The 9,715-nt window shown below is 46.8% G+C and overlaps 1 protein-coding gene across 3 annotated transcripts in view; it reads right to left on the reverse strand.

Moving 5' to 3' along the window:
* THRAP3 (thyroid hormone receptor associated protein 3) overlaps positions 1–9,438 on the reverse strand; it is a 30,377-nt gene extending 20,939 nt beyond the window's left edge. The window contains exons 1-3 of one of the 3 annotated variants that reach the window (XM_054086284.1): positions 9,352–9,438; positions 5,317–5,382; positions 141–226 (exon numbers count right to left, since the gene is read on the reverse strand). The gene's annotated coding sequence lies outside the window, so the exon portion shown is untranslated. The remainder of the gene's footprint in view (positions 1–140; positions 227–5,316; positions 5,383–9,351) is intronic. The other 2 variants (XM_054086283.1, XM_009567822.2) reach the window with 2 other exon arrangements.
* Between the last annotated feature and the right edge of the window lie 277 nt (positions 9,439–9,715).

Consider the following 9,715-nt stretch of genomic DNA (forward strand, 5'->3'; position numbering starts at 1 on the left):
AACAGTAACAATGAGAAGCAATTCAGCTGTCACAGTGTAACTTGTAGTCTGACCAGGACAGAAAGGATATAGGAAGGGATATCCCAAATCCCAGGGCAGGCAGTTTTACCACTCTTGACAGTTTCATTTTCTGTGCCTACCTGCTTGCGCAGGTTCACACTTTGTACCCTTCAGCAGTCAGGATTCACCGTCTCAGCTTTGTTAATTATGAAACCAGGAAGCAAACCTGCAATGAGAAGAAAATGCATTGAAACACCTTCGTCCGTATGTTGTTGTACTCATAGCCACCAATAACAAGAGGAATCCAGTCCCTTAAGCTCTCATCCATCCGTACCCAAAGTGCTCACTGTTTCTCAAGTATTTCAACAGAACTTCATCACCCACTTCACCATGAAATCTTTAATGTACTTTTATGAAGAATGCAGTTTCTAGAACTTCAAGCTTTTCAAATTTTAAGTCTACTTATTTCTTCCTTCCTCCACCTCCCCTGCCCTCATCCCATCTCCTGTTATCTGCACACTAATTGCTGTCAGTATAGGGCTGAAGCCCTACTTAAAGGCACTCCTCACAATTCATTTGTGTGGATTCATGGCTAAGAACTTTCCTATATTGTTAGAGAATCCACAAGCCAAGAGAAACAGTTGTTTTCCTGACAAATTCATCCATCACACAGTGGGTCTTCAGCAGGTGCTGCCACCAGTCCACACGCTTTTCTGACAGGTCTACAATCACATTTCAGTATCCTTCCCCGTACTGTTGGAGGGGGACAAACTTTAAAGAGAAAACAACAGTAAAAACAACCTCAGAAATTACTCCAAGCTATCAAACCCCTGATCTAACAGCAGGAACAGCATTTACTTAGGGTTCCACCATAAAATAAACTTGTTTAAAGTGATTCATTTCTTCTGCTGGGTCCATTGAAAAAAGGTTTGGAGGCTACTTGAAGATGATGCGTTCTCTGAAATGGTAACAGACTCCTGTTCTCACCCAAAAGGGTGGCTGTTCTGTGAGGTTTGGGGTTTTTTAAATCACTGATTTCACCAGTCTTTAAAAAAGCCAAATAAAGAACTCCACAGGCATGTTTCATATTTTTGCTGTTGTCATATTTGTCCATCTAAATGTCTGGTACATAGAAATCTTGCTCTTTACCTTACAAAGACCCTGGACATTCAACCTTTCACAGAGGCTACCAGGAAAAAAAATTGCCATAAGCTTTTTTTTCTTGCTTTGTGACAAAACACCAGGGGTTTGTTTGTTTTTCTCATTATACCCCAAACACCAACGCTGTGCCGAAAGTTTGTGGTAATCCTCTGTGCACAGGTGTCCTCCTGGCAAAGAGCTGGCTGAATCCTCTTGAGGAAGAGCTCTGTTCTCATATTTAGAGCATTACTACAAAGAATGAACCAAGACAAGACACAACAAGGAAGAAGAGCCAACCTTTCTCCCAGATATGGGAAGGAAGGTAGGAAACGTGTTCAACGCTCACTGCTGAAGCAGAAATCACAGTCCAAGAATTCCTTATTCCAGAACACTGCAAGGAACATTTCTATATGCCAAGCCATGGGTCAAACGAAGAACGTTTCTAGTTTTCACAATGCCTTTTTCCAGGAATTTGCTTACTGTTTCCAGCTGGCCTGTATGGCTGTACGACTGTATGACTGTCTCTTTCCATCTTCCACTCCTTTTGAGGCCTTTTGAGAAGTACACATCATCATTTCAGGCCTTTCACAGATGTTAAAGAACAGAACCACCACAGCCCCGCACAGGAAAGCCATTTAACAGGATGTTACAGCTGGAATCACTCCATCTCCAGATATCAAGGGCTGCAGTACCACAGAGCACCAACACGCCAGCTTAGGGAGAAAAACACAGCAGGTACATCCCTATCAAACTCCTCCTACGGCAGGAGTTTGTCTTCACATCTGTCTGTAATACACTGAGCACAGACACTAAGAACACGTGGAAACAAGTGAAACAGCTTCTGTACCTACCTCAGAAGTATACAGAATGCTGCAGAATTCCTTACAGTAGTTTCACTTTATTACACAGCATTTACAAAACATTAACTTGCTAACATTAAATATTTTGTAAAAGCATTGTAGAAAGCTCTATATGTAGGACAAAAAAATTTTACTTGTTCCTTCCTGGCGAGCGTTTAATGAAACTGTTACAGTTTATTTTGCTGTAGGACCCAAAACAAACAGGACAGCACCTCATTAGCGAAAACATTCCTTCCCGGGCACCTCCTTGTCCATTCAGTGTTTGCTGTGCTAACATCCAGTTTGGGAGGAACAGCTGAGCTGCTACCTTGTCCCTGCCCATGACAGGGGGTTGGAACTAGATGATCTTTAAGGTCCTTTCCAACCCAAACTATTATATGATTCTACTTTCTCTGCTCACAACTGCCTTCATTATCATGGAAGGAAAAAATTAATTCTCCTTCTGCCTGCTCTACAACTCCTACTTCTGAGCTCCAGAACACAAACAAGATTAATTCTTAAAAAGTTAATTCTTAAAAATCGTAATCCTATAAAACATCGTACAAAGTGTACTCTATAATACAGCAACCACTACGGAAATACACTTATAAAAGAGTCACAGGACTGCAGTGTAAAAAAAAACAGTCTCATTTCCCACAAAAAAAAAAAGAGCTTTTTAACATTTGGACCAGATACCTGAAAGGCTTACATCAATTTAAACTATGGCAGGCTTTGTCCTAGCCAAGGACAAACTCCTCTCAACTTAAATCCCTGAAGATAAAACATATTTGTTGCTGATTGACCCTATATCCTGATCTGTACTCTACAAAGACACCAAAGATATTGAAGAACACTGACATGAATAGAAACATCAGCACTGTGTTCTTTTAAAAAAACATCCAAAATAATAAATTATTTTTTTATAACTATCCTCTTTCTCCTCGTGCCCCAAAAGGGTATTTTCCTGGAAAGACCTGCAAGCTACACAGTATTCACACTTGCACCCATGGAGGCTGTCGTGGGGATCGCAGCACACTGGCTGCTCAGGCAGTGGGGCCCAGCAAGAGAACACCCCAAAGCCTCCTCCCTCCAATCCAACCACAACACCTGCTCTTCCCTTGCAGCTCCCAGACCTGCCCATCTGATCAAAGAGCACATCAAAATAATGATCACAGCAATCTGACTATCACAAATTCCTATATTAGATTCAAAGTTGAAAATAATATTCCTAAACCGGTTAAATTTGACAACCGTCAACGTACTGAAGTGAACTAAAGCTCCTGTTCTAAAAAAGCACCCAGAAGCGTGACAAATTAACCTTGCTACGCATGACTGCTGTGTAAAATCTATTGCTCAGCCAGCTTTGTACTGCAGCTGTGCGAGATTTTGCCATGAACTTACTTGAAGTAGAAAAAAAACCCTGCTGTTATCAACACATCCGAGCAGATTGGAAGCACCAGCATTAACATCCAGAGTACAGAACGCACACACTGGCATTGTCAGTTCAAAAATCAAAGTTTAATAATCTCACTTCCTACTTGATTCTTCCTTTTCAAGCCAAGGTTTGGTCTTGCACCAAAAATGAAGTATATTCTTGATATCAACACAACACTTAAGGGGAAGAAAAAAGAGCCACCTGCACAGCTCCCACTGCCAGCCTAGGACACTGCAAATTAAAACCCTATTTCCAATCACCCCGTTCAAATTTCATTAGGGTGACAAAGAGCTCAACAATCCCCCTTTCTAGATCAAGCACCCAGTGTGTGTTTTCAGGAGATTGATGACAAGTTAAATTAAAGCCTGCAACTACACCTGGCAACATCCTCAATGAAAATTTTCCTGGACAACACTGCTAAAAACAAAGCCAATAAAAAGCCTAAACCACACCAGTGTGTTCCACTTTAAGAGATGTCAAACACACTTCAGGGGAAAAAAAAATGTTCATTCCAATTATTCTGCCATGGCAAGGGAAGCACGAGTTTGTCAATAGCAGTTCCAATTTCTCTCTAGTCTGTATGCTTTCAAAATCAAGCATATTTGGGTTTCCACACAATTCAACTAATCCCTAAAGAAGTTAAAACCATGCTCCAGGCGTGGTTTCAGATAACTGGAAGCAGGTTCTATGGAATGAAAGACTGTTCACAGGTTGTCCCACACAAGACTGATCTTGCAGATCGCAGTGTGGAACAATCACTTTACAATCAATTTGACAAGCTATAAACACCACTCCATGCCTGTAATTCTGACATCAGTTACTTGGCCAAAAACTATTTTATATATCTTTGAGCTTAAAAAGCCTTATGTTGTTATTCAAACAGTTGAGTGCCAAGGAAGCACAACGAAAACAAATCCAAGGAAAAGCTGATTAGATATCTGGATGTTCTTGTTACAGAAGTGTCAGGCAGCTCAATTTTCTGTTTAACATGGAAAAAACCAATCCATAATAAAAAAAAAGAGAAAATCTATTCCATCAGCTTTTTGCTTCCAGACCTACACATCCTGAGAACAGACAAGCAGAAAAAATAGATCATTCTCAAAACTACTGGCTTCCTCAGAGGGCAGCCCTGCTATCTGCAGCAGTTCCTTAATGAACTGAACCTTCGTCAGATTTGCTGAGGGTCTGCGAATCCTTGTGCCTGCACTTTCGGAGCCCCCAAGAGAAGGAAGAAATGGTCCAATTTACTTCACATAAGAAAACTCTTCACAAATCAGTTAACCAGAAGAATTCAAATTTGTGCATAACAGAAGTTATTGTGCTGCTCCCCATACAGCTACAGAAGAATAAACTGTGACCTCCAGTGAGGTTTTCAGCCCTCTCAGGTCATGGCAGTTTGGAAGCCTGCAGGCTTTGCACACCACCATTTCCTTAATTAGAGGAACCACAATGTGCTTAGAAACATTTAGAAGTTCTGCTTCCAAAGAAACAGCAAATATCTTCTAAAACACATGGTACAGTGACAGCCAACATTGGATCTGTACTAAGGAATTACAGATCCACACACATTTAACCTATGAGAACACGAGCTCCAGCAACTTTCATTTACAAGCTGCAAAAAGCAAGATAATTCATATATCTATTCTCAAGACAGCATTGGATTTCTCTCTACCTTAACTCGAATATCATTACCTAAGAAGAAAACAAGGAAAAGGACTTCCAGGACTTGGTATGACATTAATTGTCCTTTACAAAGAGCTATTGTGAGCACAAGCCATCCGAACTGGCTATCCCTACACTCTGCCAGGCTACAGAACAGAGGTAAATGTTTGTCCACAGAAATCTTCTATGTAAGGAATACGCTTATTTGAACAAAGAGTTTTCATAGCTGAGCTTACATACCTTGTACAAGTCTCCCATCAATTATGTTTCTCAATACTGCTTTACTAGAAGTAACTGAGCTCTCACCTAAGTGAAAAAAAAAAAAGAGGAAAATTATATTTTAACCACTTGAGATACTGGCAAACGCTCACATTTTACAAGCAGAGGAAAGGATTCGGATCTTAGCCATTCATCCCGGCACCATTTCCCAGTAACAAAAGGCTGCCAGAATTACTTCATCTAATCAGACAGAGCATACACAGCTCCTTAACTCAGGAAGCCAACCGCATCCACAGCCCTACAGGAGCAATTAACTGCAGTAACGTACAGATACACATGGCCTGAAATAATCAGGTATATCCCCCCCCAAGATATCATGTGTACAGCCCCCTGTTAAGGCACATATTCACATCATTAATACTAATTCCCTTGAGAACAGAATTTCAGCCTAACACCTACACGCCATCACCTTTGTGCTCGTGGAGCAGACCCCTACAGGTTTAGGTGCCAGCTTTCCTTCTCTCCTTTCACGCAGCCAAGGGTACAAGCACGGGGCAGGCAGCAGTGGGGTGGACGCAGGCTGGGTAGCTGTGCAAACTACAGCTCCTCTCACACTACAGCAGGGGCTTTTTTGGGTTTGGTATGGCTACCTTACCCTCTAAACCATGACAGGCTAAAAATGGTCAGATGACGAATCTGGAGATGAAATCATGAGCAGCCCATTCGCTCCTGTGTCACAAGAGCAGCAGCTACGAGCAGCGCTTTGCAAAGAGACCTCGTTCACATACAACAGGCGAAAAACGCACAAAGTACTTTCATACAGGATAGGAAAAAAGGGCACTGACAGAAAACTCTTCTGTGGGGAGGAAACTATAACCCCCAGGACCCAGTGCTCTGGCGTTCCCACAGCCAGGCTGGGTGTCACAGCTCTGTGCCGCTGTTATTTTTTTTATGGACGCGACAGCTTCCGGTTACCATGGAGTGAAACAGCGCAAACACAATTCTCAGCTGGCATGAAATGTAATCCCCTGGTTTTACTATTCATAGCTTTGACATGGTAAAGCTAAATTAAGCAAGAACTCTTTAACTTTCCCAAACCTAACAGCAACGATTTAGCCTCTGCCAGTGCTCTGTTTCACTGTGAGAAGGGGAAGATTTTCCTTTATAGCAAAAGGCTCTGGACTTGCACCCAGCCTGTCATCCAGAAACAAAATGGCACCTACTCGCTCCCAGGCACCCCCTCGGCATAGCTCCAGCAGGAACAGAGGAGGCAAGATGAGCTCTTGTACAAAACCTATCACCTTCTCCTCACCCTGTGACCAATCACAGAAATCCACGAAGTGGTTTTAAGCCCTGCTCTGAGGCTCCACCAGCAGTATGTGCTGAACAAGAGCCCACAGGTCCAGGAACAGGGACCGGGTCACAGCACAAGGGACACGCTAAGCAGATGGCAAACTAGCCCAGCCCCAGTGCACACCGTTAGCTATTCCTACAGCCTGGCGGGATTTCTTTCCACAATCTCCCTAAAGAGCCAAAATTACCGCTGTTCCTCTCTCTTTCAGATTGAACACACAGATCTTGTCACACAGAGGGACTCTCCCCACCATCACGGCTCAGAGGAAACCACACGGCTTAAACCCGCATTACTGTGCTGGCACATGCAGCCACTAAACACAGCCCAGGACATTGCACACTTTTCCAGATATGGAAAAAAGTTCAAGAGCTACATAGCTGCTTAAACAATTAACAAGTTCCGACATGGCAAACTATCATTTTGCAAAGAGAAAGCCAACGGAGCTACAAAACTATAGTCTGTCTCTGCAATTACATTCCCTTAAAGGCTATCCAAGTCACCATTTAAATGAATGGAAATCAGGTTACGCAATGCCAGCCCAAAGAACACATCTCCCCTTCAGCCACAGCACTCAGGGCAGTGCCCGCACAAAAGGCGCATTAACAACACACCCAAAAACTCCCGTGGCCTGACCAGAACCATTGAAATAACTACCTGACTTTGCCAGGAGCGGGAAGGAACCATGCAAGAGCCCTTTGCGGAGAGTAACTGGACAATTTAATTGTCTATGCGCTTAGGAAAGAGCATCCTGAAAACGTCCATTTGAAATGTGACCCTGCAGCCTCTTACAAATGTGCTCCAGGCCAACACCGCTGCAGCAGCGGGTAATGGCTCCTCTTTCACCCATAAGCCAATCTACAACATTTTCCAAACAGTTTTATGTATTATTTCAATAAACAATCCATTCTCATGCCGCAGCATCAGACACATCACTGTACACTTAAAACATAGGAATGAGCACCCCAGCGCTGACAAGCCCCGAGGAAATGCTGCTGCACACACACTGCCACCCACTCCACATCTAGAGTCCTCGCACACATGAGCAACGAGAAGTGAGCCCACACTTCCTGAGGCTACTACACAGAGCACCACTTGTTCCAAACTCATAGCATTACTTTCTCGCTCATAAACACACCCAGAAAGCCATTTGAGAGGCAATTACAGTGACAATCACCTCGTAGAGACTTTAAAAAATACGTACAGAAGCCTAAAAGACAATAACCTTCCCAAAAAAAGCAACAGTTAGGGAAACAAGCCCTCGTCAGCCTGGTGAAAACAAAAATTCAGGGCTCATCTGTGCCTCTGTGCCACTACCAAGCCCACTCCATCCCCTCACCTGTAATTCTACTGAACTCCACTTTTGCACAAGATGTAGAGGGGGCAATCATAAAAACATGGAACGGTTTGGATTGGAAGGACCTCAAAGCCCACCCAGTCCCACCCCCTGCGACGGGCAGGGGCACCTCCCACTGCATCAGGTTCCTCAAAGCCCCATTAAACCTGGCCTTGAACCCCTGCAGGCATGGGGCAGCCACCGCTGCACTGGGCAACCTGGGCCAGGGCCCCCCCATCCTCACCATGAAGAATTTCCTCCTAGTGTCTAATTGGAATCTTTCTCTTTCCAATTTAAAGCCATTCCTCCTCATCCTATCACTCCATGCCCTTGTAAATACCCCACCTACAGCCTTCCTGGAGCCCCTTTCAGTACTGGGAGGCTGCTCTAAGATCCCCCTGGGGTCCTCTCTCTCCAGGTTGAACAACTCCAAGGTTCTCAGCTTGGCCTCGTAGCAGAGGTGCTCCAGCCCTCGGATCGCTTTCATGTCCTTCTCCAAACCCGCTCCAACGGTTCTATATCTTTCTTAAGAGAGGTAATAAATTCATCCTGCCGCATTAAGCAGCACACAGTGCAGGAGCCAGCCCTAGCTCAGGGGTCATGTCTGCAGCCCGGATAAGCGGCTGCTTCGCAACTACTGGAAGCCTCACGGGCCCCGCCACCCGACCACTCCTCCGCCACAGCGAGCGGATGGGGGCGCGGAACACAGCCCATGAACCCGCAGAAAGGAAAAGACCTCCAAGAACAGGCTGAAACGTGGAAGGAATGTCCAGGGATAGGGCACAGAGGCCCGGGCGGAGGACGGGAATCTCTAAGGAACGAGCTGGGACGAGGGGCTGAGCCCCAGGGGACAGAACAAGGGGACGAGGCTCGGGCGCAGGCCTGGGACGAGCCTCCAGGGTCTGGAGTGCGACGAGAGAGCGAACCCCAAGGCACAGATCCGGGCTTGAGGGAGATGGAAGGGATGAGGCGCCGGGCATCGGAGAGGGACGAGGGATGGAGCCTCCGGGCACAGGCCCAGGACGTAGCGGGACGAGGCTCTAGGGACCGGAATACGACAAAAGGACGAGCCTCGGGGCACAATCCCGAGGGCTAAGCGGCACAGGGGAACTCGCCTCCTGGTCCAGGCCCGGGCCCAGTCGAGCCCCGCACGTGGCGGCCGCCGGGGAGGGGGGATGGGGGGGGAGGAAGCGCCACGCTGAGGCCTGGGGAGGGAACCGGGGGGCAAGGCCCGGCCGGGGCGGGCGGCTCAGCCCCAGAGAGCCCTCGGTGCGAGGCACGAGGAGGAAAGGAGACGAGAAAGAGCCAGTGGCGACCAGCAGGGCCGGATCCCGCCGCGCCAGGCCTGTTCGGGCCTTCCCGCACTCACCGAACCGCGCTCCGCCCGCGGCCTCCTCAGCAGCGCAGGCGCCTCCGCCTCCTCTGCACGCACTTCCGGTTCGCGCCCTCCCGCCGCGCGCCCGCGGGGTCTGCCGGGAGCTGTAGTCCTCATTGCCTCGCCTATGATTAGCGTGATGCTTCACGTGGACTACAACTCCCAGCGCACCCCGCGCAGGGGTGCGACATCACTTCCGTCTCCCCCTCCCAGGCGCTACCGAGAGGGCGCGGCTTCCGGCGCGGAGGGGCGGGAAATGGCGGCGGGGGTGGTCATGGCGGCGCCCGCCCCCTCCCGCTAGGCGAGGGGAAGCCACGGTCGCAGAAGAGGCCTGAGTGCTGCCTTAGGAGCATGGCGG

The sequence above is a fragment of the Cuculus canorus genome, chromosome 22 (assembly GCF_017976375.1).
Source record: "Cuculus canorus isolate bCucCan1 chromosome 22, bCucCan1.pri, whole genome shotgun sequence".
Lineage (NCBI taxonomy): Eukaryota > Metazoa > Chordata > Aves > Cuculiformes > Cuculidae > Cuculus > Cuculus canorus.